Below are 14,284 nucleotides of genomic sequence, written 5' to 3'. Positions count from 1 at the left end.
ATGTGCCTTTAGAGTTTGTGTACAACCTCCTGATCTTCTTCAGGAATCTTCTACATGTACAATATACTCTTGAATACGTATTCCATAGGAAGGCTATTTTATAACAAAGCCATTTCTATTTTTGTGTCATCAATAAATAGAGGCAAAAAAAATGGTGGATATGTTTCTAAGCCATATCAAAATTCACTTTTTATCCTGCATCTTCCCTTGAGGACTTCAAAAGGGACCATTAAACAGACCACCTGCAGTGTAATGTTATCTTCTTCGGAGGTGCTAAAATTGTGCACTGCATTGCATGAACATCCTGTCCACAATCTTGAGAGTTTTTAATTCACAACTGCTGTTGTTAATGTTTAATAAAAGAAAGAAAGCTGTTACACTCAATCGCTATGGCTTTTCTGAAATATAGAAAAATATACTGCAAGGATTGCCAGTGCGACTGTATATTGTGATGCAACCCTAAAGATGTGACAACGGGCAGAATTCAGCATTCATCTGCTTGCTACATCATGCTGCTTTAACTGTGCTGTGATTGCCTAAGCAACTGGTGGATTGTTTTGTATACTTTGAAGAAATTAAAAAGCATAAATCTGCAAGAAAATTTATTTGCAATTTGCCATAAGCAAAACAGTTATTCAACTTCTGGTGACAACAAGAAAGATCATGGCCTTTTCCTTTCAATTATATCTGTGTAGGCATCTAAACAAACTGAATATGTATGTCTACAGATGGGTTTTACAGCAAATGCTTTCTAAGGGTATATCTGCACAGTGGTGGTGTTTGTTTCCTCAATCAGATAAAATGGTTTGCTTTCAGGTGGAATGTCTGTATGATGCTGGTGTTTTGATTCAGTCTGACCTGTGACTGTCCGCCCGAATGCAGAAGTCAATTGTGCATTCTGTACAGCCCCCAAAGCAATGTTAGCTTTAAGTTGCTCTGTGTAGTGTTATTCAAGTTTTTTTAGGGGGCGGGAGATTTTACCTCGCTAACTAACTGAGACCGGAGGCGCTTCCATGCAGACCTTTTGCTCTAATTGGGCTAAGCAATGATACATCTTGTTGATGCTGTGCAGATAAATAGCAGGAACTAGACTGTTATCCATAGAGTGTGAAAACCATGACCCCCTGGTTACTCAGAGAGCCAGGCTTCACTGTAAACAAGCTCTGGGGGTGGAGATTATCCTGGGCTTCCAAGATGCATTGCTGTATTCATTCTTAGAAGCCACTCCTGATTCTCCATATCCTTTATAGGTCACCTATATAGGTTGCCTTGTTGAAGGCGACAAGTCTGGCTTACCATATTATTAGGAAGACAGGCAGCAGTTTATCTCAAAACACATTTCTCCCATCACATCAGTCTGACTCATACAGGTTCAGATCATTGGTCCATCTAGTCCAATCAGCTACTGACTGGTAGTCAGTGGCGTAGCCAGAGACAGTACTGCCTGGGGCGGTGACATCATGACGTCATGTAACATCATGAGATTGCATGACACCTCAAATCAGATGTATCAAGGATAAGATCCCACGGTAGCTTCACCAGCTCAGTCTATTCCATATAGAACTATTCATAGCTATCACATTGACAGGGATGGGTTACATTACTCGAAAGTCACATGTTTCTTAGCTGGCAGGAGCAGAAGGTTCCTTGAGAATTACATTTTTTTAAAAACTAAGCAGCATGAAGTAAAAATGATGAATACAAGGGGAATTAGGTAATAATTACTAGGATTTATGAACTTGCAGAACTCTCTAATTCTTAACTTTTCAAAAGAAACTAATTGGACTCAACCAAACTCAACCATTGGCAGAATTAGCTCTCTCTCTCTCTCGGCAGTCAGACAATCTAAATCTTTTCTTAATTTATTATCTGTCAAAACTCTTGCTGGTACTTGGCTTCACAGGGATTTTGCACCCCTCCAGCACTAGAAAAAAAATAATAAACCCAGCTAAACTTGGCATTGCTTCCTTATTTGCACAGAAACACCTTTTATTTACAACTTTTTCACTTGCCAATAATGGTGTATTATTTTTGAAGCCTGCCCTTAGAAATCATCTTTGGACCCAAGAGACTTGTTGTTGGCCTTTGCATTAGAAAATAAACAGCCATCGTATCAAATACCCCCTTTGAGGGACCCACTTGACTGATAGGTAAGCATATGGGGGGGGGGGGAAGCATATAACTAATGCAAGCCTTGAGCACCAATGGCTTTACCATGAGACCACTTTTATAATCACAGATTTCAGTTCAACTGAATGGAGATGGGAAAGATTCAGCTGTACTGGTGGAACGCTCTACCCAGCTGCGTGTGCTTCACAGGAAATGAAAACTCTCACACCACTGGGATCATCCCTAGAATCATATCCATCTTTGATATACCTGTCAGAATAATGTATTTCTTTCTCCACAGTAGGTAGGACACATCTTTTATTGATCTTAGTAATCGGTAAGTCCTTAACAAAAATCCTAACTTCACATTCCGAAACACAGAATGTGTATGAAAATTGCACGTCTCCTGCTTTGGCAATGTGTGTGCTAGTGAGCTCAAGACATGGGACAGCACTGGCCTAGTCTGCCCAGAACAAGGAAGTAACTGGGTGTGATTTCAATTCAGGTTTGCCAAATCACTGAGTTGTGTTCTCTGCCGCCAAACCTCCTCCTAGCTTTTCACATATGTATTTCAAGTAGTGCTGACCCAAACTTTCTCCTATGCAAAAGCTTCTCCCCCCACTTTTTCTGAATGCCCTTAAGAATTTGTCATGACAAGAAGATATATACATTTAGCACACATACACATAGATGGGTATAAATGGAAAAACCAAGCATAGTTGAAACCACAGTGTCAGAGGGCAGGAAATGAAAGTGGTTGTCTAGAAGAAGTTCAGGTGTATGCAGTAGCAGAGCCAGAGGAGAGGACGACACATTAAGGTCATCAGGCGCTGCAAAGTGCCATGTAAGTGGCCTTCCCACGTGCCCTTGGGACTGCAATTGCCGTTGCTGCCCCAAATGGCTCTGACAGTGAACGGGCGGGCCCACTTACACAGTGCATTGTGGCTGCTGCTGTATTTACCGTGCCGCCACCCCCATCTACACTACTGAATATACATACTGTGACAATTCACAACTTGTCACGATAAGTGGGGGCGGGGAGGAGGCGTGACACGGGGAGGGGAGAGTCCAGCGGGGCACGGAGAGAGAGGGTGGGGGGAGGTGTGACACAGGGAGGGGGGGCGGACTGGAGGCATGCCGGGGGAGGAAGGCGGGTCCACGGAGCTCTGCTCCGCAGGATCCAAGGTGCTCGTGGAGGGCTTCATGCCCTACAGCAGCACCTTTAGCTTACGGTAAAGTGAGTAGCCCCATTGCGGGGCTACTTACCTTACCCAGGAGAAGGGGACGGAAGTCTCCTTCTCTTGAGGCGCCTCCCACGGTAGCCTGGGACGCACAGGATCCGGCGGCAGCGGTTCTCAGTGCCTCTGAGCCTGGGCGCCCCGGGTAGCTCAGGATTGGGCTGCCAATGTGCTATCATGTGTTTGGCAGCTATCCTTACTTACAGTATTTTACTTTCAGGTTTATTTTTTCTGCACTCCCCTCCTGCCCTCTCCATCTTCACTCCAGATCCTTTGCTATGATAGCATCCAAGAAACCCTCTTTCATCAGGTTTTTAATGTGCCAACATATATGCCACTTGTCTATTTATTGGATTAAGCTAGAGCAGAGGTTCTCAAACTTTGAGGGAGCTTTACTCCCTCAGTAAGTTCTTGCAGGGGTGGGGATAGGCAGTGACGCTAAGGGGGGCAAGGGGGAATGCTTTGCACTTACTTCAAGAGGGCAGGGCTGCAGGCGGTGCGGGGAGCCCTGTGCAGCCCTCTGCAAGGCTTGGAATGTTAGCTAAAAGCGGGTGCAAAGCACTTCTGTTTTGCAGGAGGTGCTTTGCGCCCACTTTTAGCAAAAGTTCCAAGCCTCGGGGAGCGCTGTGCAGGGCTCCCCGCACCTCCTGTAGCCTGCTGCAGCCCTGCCCTCTTGAAGTAAGTGCAAAGTACCCCCCTCACCCCCCTTAGCGATGTGATCCTGGGGATCGCATCACTGCCTCCCTCCCCTTCCCCCACCCCTTAAAGGGACGGAGGAGCATTACACAAACTGGTGGGTCGCAACCCACCAGTTTTAGAACCACTGAGCTGGAGAGTTTGGATACAAAAGCTTAAGACGATGCTGAAAACACCGGTCACTTCTATTGTAGCTACTAAAATTAGCTTTAGACAGAGAGACGACTTGTATCAGGCATTACGGAGACCTTTAGCTTTTTATCATGACTGTTCTTTGTTGCTATGGCAATAGAATTAACCACTTCATTAACATAATAGAGTAAACTGCATACTTTCTCTTCGTCCCCATGGATAAACCCTACTCAGATTTCAAAATATTTGACAAGCATGCTTTCTGAGGAGGTCAGCCCCCCCCCACCGCCACCACACAAACTGGGAAGCTTTTCAAACTGGAAGCAAATCTGTATATATTGTTGTTATATTTCACTGTGCCCCCATTGTCTGCCTTCTGCTAAGTGTCCCCAGTAGGATGCAAGTAGACTGAAGAACCACTGGGTTGGAAGGGACCCACAAAGTTATCTAATCCAACCCCCTGCCTGTAGCATGCAAGCCTCCTAGAGCAGAAGTCTCTAGACCGCAGGACCACTGTGTCACATAAAAGCCTTTCCCACGTGACCCTTACTGTTCCACACAACAGCCTCTTCCCTTGCCTGCTTACTGATGCAGAAAATTGTGCCAGGCAGCTGCATCCGCTGCCTATCGCCCCAACAGGCTCTGTGCCATGATTTCTTCTGGGCAGGAAGCAGCTGCTCGACTGGTGTGAGTTTCTGCAGTGATTGGTTAGAAAGATAAGAGGCTGGGGCGCGGAATGGGAAGTGCCACGTGGGGAAGGCTTTTTCGTGACAACAGACCACAGGCCAGAATATGGAGCCTGCTGTCCTAGAGCATCTTTGGCAGACCCCCTGTTGAGCCTCTGCTTGAAGATGTCCAGTGATGGGGAATCCACCACCTCCCTCAGCAATGTGTTCCACGGACAAACTGCCTTTCCTATCACAAATGTCTTCCTGACATCCAACCAGAATCTCTTTTCTTGCAATCTGATCTCATTCTACTCTGAGAGGCAGTTGAGAACAAATTTGTTCCTAAGAGACAAACGGCACAATCCTAACTTGTGCTGGAACAGGCAGGCCAGGAGGCCTGTGCTTATATCCAGCATAAGTCTGGGGCCGGCTGAGGCTCGGCCCGAGGCAAGAAGAAAAAATTCCCCTTACCCAAGGAGAGCTGCAGCGGCCCCAATAGATCTTGGGTCTGCACCACCTAAAGAGGTGTTTTGTTTTTACCATCAGCATGCTTGGTTTGGCTCAAGGGCTTGCATTTGGAGACCCCGACTGCCACCCTTCGTACCTGGAATGGTCTGTCAGATATTTTCTTTTTGGGTATGCAAAGTTTATTTATTTATTATAGATACAGGTAAGGAAAATGGGTTAAACTTAGGGCTGGGACTACATAGGTTACACATGAGGATATCGGCCATAGATTACAACATGTCTTAATCCAAAAAAGAAATCAACGACTGAAAAGAAAAATAGTCATTGATATAAAAATTATCATATTTGTCATTATACTTATTAATGATTTAACTAAACAATATTGTTTAACTAAAATTATTTATCCAGTCATAAAAAGGCTTCAAAATTTGCACATACTTGCTGCTATACTGATATGTACAATAAAATGTTTCTTATATTGGTCTTCAATTTCTGATATCACATTTAAGAGGCACATTTCCGGTTTGAATGCTACTACACAATTCAATATCTCTTGTAACAATACATATCATTTTCCAATATTTCTTTACTTTCCACATATCCACCACATATAATAAAGAATTCCCTCAATCTCTTTGCATATCTAACAGTTATTTGATGACCCAGGTTACATCTTTGCTACTTCCTCTGGAATTAAATATCATCTATAAAACAATTTATATAAATTCTCTTTAGAAGATACTGCTTTAATTATCTTAATACCACTTTAATTATCTTAATATTTGTGCTCCAACTTTGTTTCATTTACATTTGCTTTGATTTGACATAATTAACGGAATACTCCTCACTTCTGAAGAGAATTCAATCCATTAATATCTACAAAAAAATTTCCACTTGTTATTCAGCCATTTTCACTTCCTGTCTTAGTATTTTCTTTGTTCTCTGTCTTGTTATTTTCCTTCTTGCTCCTCCCATTGCTCCTTCCACTCCTTCCTCTTAACTCCCTTACATTTCTTGATCCCTCTCTTTTCTTCTTCCATTTTTTCCATCTTATTCTTTTTGAATTTAATCCAAAGATTCTTCTTCTTCTTGAAAGGATGCGCTCTCTTTCTCTGAGAGTTCCCTCTTTTTTCTTCCTGAAAATTCTGAGTTTGAATAATAATTGCTGCTTTTTCCATCTCCTGTCTCATTACAAAAATCTCCAGTTCTTTAGTTTCATCTGACATTCGGTCCATTCTTTTTTCCATCCCCTTCATACTTTTCTTTGTCTGTCTGTTTGTCAGGGAGGAGTTTATTTGCCTCATTTGTTCAGATAGTTTTCCAACTTCTTGCTTCATTTCACTTCTGAATTTTCGCAACATATCCATTAATGAGGTCTGGCTTTCGCTAACATCCTTTAAATTTTTTGATGTCATTCTTATCAGTATCAAATCAAGCTGATATAACTCTGGCTATAAAAAAGAAAAACAAAATGGTCCAACAATTAAAGCATCAACCAAGTCTCATTATCTTGCTTCACCTCCAGAGGGGCAAAGTTAACACTCAGTGAAGTAGCAGGGAACCTTGGAGGGCTCCGGGGGGAACTGCTAAATAGATGTGTTTTCCAAGGACCTCAACAATGAGGTACTCTTCGTTGCCAAGAAGAAGGAACGAAGGCTGAGAGCTTGAACGGGGCAGTCTCTTGAGACGGCGGTTTCAGAGATATTTTCCCTGATTGCTCTGTACTGAATCACATCGTATCCTGGATACCATCTTCAGAGACGATTCGGACAGCTGAGGACTCCCCGCCCCCCGACCACGGCCTAGATAAAACATGAAAATGAACAAAGCCTTTAACTGTGAGTAACCAGTTCATTAAAAGGCTATAAAAAGAACTGCAATCAAGAGGTTGGAAGAAGGGAAAGACAACTTTAAGATTATTTACGTTGGCTTGCAGCCACCCAGAGGGGAAAAAGAGCGAATGCGGATTTAAAGAAGCCCCTGCTGGAGCAGTTTTTTTTTTCTTTTTTGTAACAAGGATGATTGGAAGAAAAGTAAATAAGGGAAGATAAAGGATCACCCTGTTGGAATGGTATGCATGGAAAGGAAATTAACAATTAATTTTTAAAGGATGGAATAACTTTCACTTTCGTTTTTTCCGCAAAAGGTTTGACTCAGGCCTGAACAATTAAAGGTATGCTAACTTAATTTGACAGTGTTATTAACTTGAATTGGATTACTGACCCACCCCTTTTGGATATAAAAACTTAAAGATTATCTTTGACGAGAAGGGATGCAAGACAATAAGAATTGGATGACTCTTTAACTGTGGGAATGTTTGAACACTGATATTGACTTGAAGTGGATTATTGATTTATTTCTTATAGATATAAAATTTGGGAATTAACCTGTCAGATATTTTCTCACAGAGCTGAATCTGTTGGCTGAACAAGCCCCTTGTGCTAACCCACAACTTTAGGTGTAACATGGAACCTGGAGGTAATGACCCTCTATCCTCTGTGTTTTCACAACCACACAAGTGAGACAATGGCCTTCACCTCTGTGGCTACTCAGAGCAAAACAGCTCAGCTCAGGCACTGAACTATTTGGCGGCACGAAGTACAAGCTCCATGCTTCATAATAGTTGCAGATCTATAACAGATGCCAGCTGCATCCTGCCTGCCCTTCAGCAGCTCAATAATTACAAGAAAACAACAAGGCTAAAATATTTCCCATTTGTTACCACAAATGACCATAATTCTATATAAAGAGAGAGGAGAGGACTATTCATTCTGTGCATTGCTCTCCAATCCGCTTTGCTCACCTGTGAAAATCAGGTCTCTTTCTTCACCTGTGTGGGTTCACATTTATGCCTCCGATTAGATCAGGAGCATTGTATGGTTTTCAGTGGCAAAGCGGGAAAAGGGTTGTTCTTCAGTAGCAAAAGTTCTAGCAATGTTCATCCTACTGTTGGAACATACAGGGGGAAAAAATGTCATGGAAACCTCACACCTCATTCAAAGACAACTGGTACTTGAAGAGAAGCCGGAAAAAGTTTCCCCAGATCTCCACTGCATTGTCAGAGCTTGATCCCTGGAAGATGTTTGCGTCTGAGAAGCAGTCCATTTATTTTGTGTTTGTGTGTGTGTGTGTGAGAGAGAGAGAAAGAGAAATCTTGCAGTTGCTTCATTTTCCTGCACAAGAGGGCAGCGTTTCCTTAAATCCAGGGAACATGGCTCTCAGGAAGAGCTTTTGTCAGTTTACAGTAACATAGCTGTGTGTGATATCTTGCTAATTGTTTGGATTTTCTAATTGTCTCCATCGCAAGTAATTTAATGCATGAGGTAAACTCCTGTCCAGTTTGCAGCTATGAAGAAGCAATCTGAAGAAAATGCCCTTACCCAAAGATGTTAGGCATCCCAACGCTTTTGAACTCCTTTCTTGTGTGTGCTCAAGGATTTGTGGTGTCGGCTGCAAGTCAACTGTTTAGATTGCTCCTGACATTTTATCTCCAGTGTTACATAAATGTTTGAATACCTGATGCCTCTGTGCTCCAGAGCTGTCTTTCAATAATGAAGGAAAGGGGGAAACTGCAGGTTATGATAGGGTACACGCTGTTAAGTCACTAAACTCCAAGAGAAGGTTTTCTGCATTCGCAGCTCCAGCTTTATCCTGGCGACCTGCGATGTGGTTTCACAACCTTACAACTCGATATCTGTGGCATTAAAAATCTGTTGCTTTCCTCTGTGGGCTGATACTCTGCATTTTCCCCTCTTACTTGTATGGGGAAGAAAGAATAATTGCTGTAAACAGATACCATTCTGTGTTATAGGCCAGTCACATTCACATCCTAATGACCATCCCTAGAGGGGAACAAAACCATTTCCATGGGCACCCGTGAATGATACTGCCAAAATGAGTTCCGTTTCCAGAATAAAAATTGTAGTAGGAAATAGATCCCAAATAGAGATTCATGCTGTGTGATCCTGCAAAAAAAAGAAATCATCAGTCCCTGGTTAATTACATTTCGATGGGTGAAAAGATCATTCAATAAGAAATTGGATCACACAGGAAGTCTCAAACACTGACCATTTTTGTACAGTTATGCTTTATGTTTAGCACAGAATCTTTATGGCTGCCTAATGACTGCAATGCTGTTTCATTGTGGATAGCTTTAAAAAATTTCAGAAAGTCAAGCCAGATTATGAACAGGTAACCAGGGTGGAAGGCATGAAAAAAGTAACCAGTGAGTGCAAAAAGTAAAGAGTTGTTTTTATACTTTTAATCTTTCCATTTAACTTTCCTACCTTATGGCCCATAAGTTACGGGATGCATGTGAGCCCATGCAGGTGACCAGAAATTGCTCATACAAGTAGCATACATGATTTCAGAAATAAATATTACTAGGCATTTTGTTTTCATGCAGCCTTTCTTAGGGGTAGTGATGACATGGAGGGGGGAGTTGTGGTGCTTGTGTCTCCTTCCTTTCCCTTGATCTGCCCTGATGCCAGGTCCAAAATAATTAGATTTGGCTTACACCATAAGGGCAAAAGCAGGCAGGGGTACTGTCCTTGAGAGCTTCACAATTACACGACAAATTCCCCCAAATCTATCCAGGAGTGTGTAGCCAAGGATTGACTTGGGGGGGGGGGGGGATGGATGACAACATTAAGGACTGCAGGCAGGTAAAGGGTTAAAACATTGAGCAAGTTTATTAAAAAATGCTAAAGGAGTGTAAATAATACAAGAAGGAAAGAGTAAAATAAGCAGGCTTGGAAAATGGCTTGGAGGCTGGTTAACAACAACAACAACAACAATAATAATTCCCTAATTCAGTTAAAACTTTCTATTACCTATCAGTGTACTGTCTCCAGTATAGAGGATTCTATAATACCTCTCTGAACCCCAGAGAGGTGGGTGAGAACTTGATAACACAGCGATGCTTTTTCTGAAGGAGATAAACCAGAACACATACCAGCATCCTTGGGCATGACTTTAATGGCGCAATCCAAACCCACCCCAAGCCAGCACAGGTCCCTTGTGCCAGCTCCCAGCCATTGCGAACATGCCATAAAGCATGTCTGCAATGACTCTGGAGTAGGTTTGTGCCAGAGGTGATAGGTTTGTGCAAGCCCAGGCAAACTGGCACAGGGCGTGGGAGAAGGCAGTGGGAGGGTGGGAGGAATGGAGGCTAGAAGGGGGCATTTCTTGGGGAGGGGGGACCTGGCAGCAGATCAAGCCTGAGGAGGTGGGAATGGCTACAGCAGCCAGACCCCAATGCAGCTTTGGGAAGTGTGATTTGGAGCAGAAAACCAGGGTGGATGTATTCTTAACCCTTTCCTCACCTGTTATTTTTCCATTCAAATGGAGTGAATTATCTACTCTTCTGAAGCTGCATTTCTTACTTACTCACCTTTAAAAACAGTGTCAGAGTTCTGTTACATGGGATGGAATGGTATTTTCTAAGAAAAATTCAGTGTAAACAAAACATGCCAGGAAAAGAGGCTGGGGGCAGTTTGGAACTGTGACACAGTGTGCAGAGAAAGGGTTAACCAGTCCTTTTGCTTCCACTGTGCATGTATAGACTTGGCAGTGGTGTGTGCATATGGCTGGCTTTCGGCTCTCATGTACATGCTGCTACTAGTAATTTCATAAAGTCACTAGAAATTATATGTCTCTTATTAAATGACCAAGTCAAACATTCAGTTTGTAATATCATTAAAACTTCAGGCTAGTTTTATAAAGAGATGTTTTATATAGGTCTGGATGCAAAGAACTGTGCAACTAGATCTACAAGTCAAATGTGGTGTGTGTGTGTGTGTGTGTGTGTGTGTGTGTGTGTGTGTGTGTAAATCATAAAACAGCTGTTGATATGCAGTTCAATATGGAACTCAAATTGGTCAGGTGGCCCTTAAAGAGAGAACCATTTTCAGTGAACAGTGATTGACAGGTCATGAATGTCTTTGGGGGTCAAAATTTTTTGCCCACAGGCAGTCACATGGTTTGATTGTTTGCTTTTCATATTTACATTCCGACAAGTTCATTTCAGTAAGGCTTGTGCAGGAAACGTTCCCAAATATTCTCCCTTTACAGACTGCCTGTATAATGGCAAACTTTCGTTGGCTCCAATTTTAATTGGTGATAGCACATTGTTATCAGTGATGTTGAGTGCCAAGGGTACATGTTTTCGTTTTTGAAGCTATTATTTTGTTCCAGGTGTCTAAATTAAACAAGGAAAAAAAGAGAGAGACTTTTCCTTCTTACAATATATTGCAGTGTTGCCTGTTATTTTAGTCTCCCTTTGATATTTCAGAATGACACATATATCTAAGGACATAAACATACATATATTGAGCAGTAAAGTTCAATTTCAAAACTGCGAACAGGCAGAATACATTGCTTGGATCACTAAACAAGACAGTAGAGCTACTAACACTTCTTTCACCAAGAAAATCAGAGGCTCTTCCATACATCTGGGTTTTGCACAATAAATATACATTTGATTGTGTGGTCTGTCCAGCACATGAAAATGGTGAACATAGACTTTTGAAAGACATCAAAATGGTAACAAAGGAGCATACATAATGTAGCGTAGCATGACATCTTCATACAAATGCAATAGATTTGTTAAAAAAATGTGGTTGTTATGAAATAAGCACAATTCAAAGAATCACTTGGGCCAGCGCAAGTCCCTTGCACTAGTCCAGGAGTGCCCCAAATATGCCACAAAGCATGGTTGTTACTACTCCAGAGTCAGCTGAGCCACTGGCTCCCAGAGACCGAATTCAGTCCTGGACCCAGTATGTTTGTGCAGGCCAAGGGTGGCAACGCGGGAGTGAGTGGTGTAGAGGGGGGGTGGCAGGGCAGAACAGGGGGGTTTTTGAGTGGGGGAAGGCAGGAGGGGGGAGGGGGACCGGGCCAGGAAGGGGGGTGGGACAGGCCTCAGCAACTTAGGCTGGATCCTAACCTGCCTTCCAGCCAGCCCGACATTACACTGTGCTACTCAGATTTGTGCCAGCAATTTCTCTGGCACTGATCCAATTAGCCCCATAGGGATGGCTGGTGCGAGACACAAGGCAAGGGGATAAATATACCCTTACTCAGAGTTGCATGACCTGTGCTGGATGCAGTGGTGGTCATGTGGCCTGCCTGTTCCAGCACAGGTTAGGATTGGGCTATTAGTTTATTCTGTTTAAATCCTAGAAGATTGAAATGTTTTGGATGTCCCAAAAACGGTAAAGAAATTTTAAGAAGGGAGGTGGTGTCCAAGTCTATCATATGCTGAAACAGCATGCCAGACCAGAAAAAAGAGGTCAGTAACTGATCGCGCAATGAACTACACCCAAAGTTCATCAACTTTCACCCAATCCTACACATGCAGTGCAATCCTAGGCATGCCTGCTCAGAAGTAAGCCCCCTGAATTCAATGGGACTTCCTCCCAGGTAAATGAGTACAGGATTGCAGCCATGTTTACTTAGAAGGAAACCCCACTGCTTCAACAGAGCTTGCTTCTCAGTAATTATGCTTAGGCCTGCAGCCTTACAATACCGCTGGGTTCCATAGGAGATTTAAGCATATGTTTAAATTGCTCTCTTTGAAACCGACAGGACTTAAAGGTACTCAGCTGTGCTTGGATTGCACTCTCCCTCTTTTGTTTGCCCGAAGATAATCTCAGTTCCTTTTCAAAAAAGAGTCAAACAGTGTATGTATTTGGTGAGTTCCCCAAGTCCTAGTGTTTACAGATGGGCTAACTTGGCAATCACAAACATGTGGGGAGTTTGAAATCTGGTGGGAACTAATGCTCTGCCAAAAGTAAAGTATGACAATTATGACTCCCCACCATGCAACAACAACTCATAAAGTAGTGCTATTAAAAACTCCAGGAGGTTCCCTCATGTACTGGCATCAGGTAGTCTCTTAATTACACTGCAAAGTCAAACAACATCAAGGAACAGATACATTTTGTTTGGCCCGGGCAGAGAGATGGAACTTGCGCGGCATGTTTTTTCTGGAAGTCCCAGCAAAGTACTGCTGACAACGAGAGGAACAAAGACATCCTCTGCTCTTTTCCTTCAAATGTTATTTTATAACTGGATACATCCAACATCTAAAATCAGCTTTCACCATAATATAGAACTGTGCGCCAAAGAGAGTGCATGCACAGCTGGGTATGGAGCAGCCCAGTCCAAACTGGGCTGTGAACCAAGGCAGCGAACCCTGCGATGACCCTGAGTGTCACAGACATGCCATAAGGCATGTTTGCCCCGACCTGAGAGTCAGCAGTGCTGGCACAATGATGTGCATCAGCCTGCCAGCACCAAATCCAGTCCCCACACTGGCTGTAGCAGGTAAGATTGCACCAGGCAGGGCAGGGAATGGGAGAGGGTGGCGGGAAAGCGGTTCAGAGGTGGGAATGGGGCATTTTTGGCTGGGGGGGAAGGTGGAATGGTAGAGGATCAGGCCCGGGAAGGGGTGGGATCAGCGGTGGCAGTGCATGCTGTAACATAATCCTCTTCCCAGCCCAGCATTACACCAGGCTTCTCAGATTTGTGCTACCTAAATAGGTAGTGAGCATCCAAGAAGCCCCACAGGCTTTCCCATAGAGGAAAAATATCCCTTACCCTGAGGTGATCTCCAGTCACCTCCTACCCTGCATTGGATATAGCGCAAGCCATGGAGCCTGGCTGTACTGGTGCAGGATTACGATTGCGCTACTCATTAGATGCTCTGAATACTGAGATACTCGGAATACTGCCCATCAGCTGTTGTCGCAGAGAGGAGAGATTAGGAAGAGATTACATGTATGCAACCCCTTACTTCCCCTCCTGAACAGGTGATGGGCAATATTTAGAGCTGTGATTTTCAACCGCTTTCATCTCACAACACAATGACAAGGGATTAAAATTGTCAAGGCACACCATCTTTTTTTTTTTTTTTTTTTTTTACATTTGACAAGGCAAACCACACTGCCGACGAGGGGCTCTCATCCCTGC

The sequence above is a fragment of the Tiliqua scincoides genome, chromosome 4, assembly GCF_035046505.1.
Source record: "Tiliqua scincoides isolate rTilSci1 chromosome 4, rTilSci1.hap2, whole genome shotgun sequence".
NCBI classification, from domain to species: Eukaryota; Metazoa; Chordata; class Lepidosauria; order Squamata; family Scincidae; genus Tiliqua; species Tiliqua scincoides.
Note: the sequence above shows the minus strand (reverse complement) of the source record.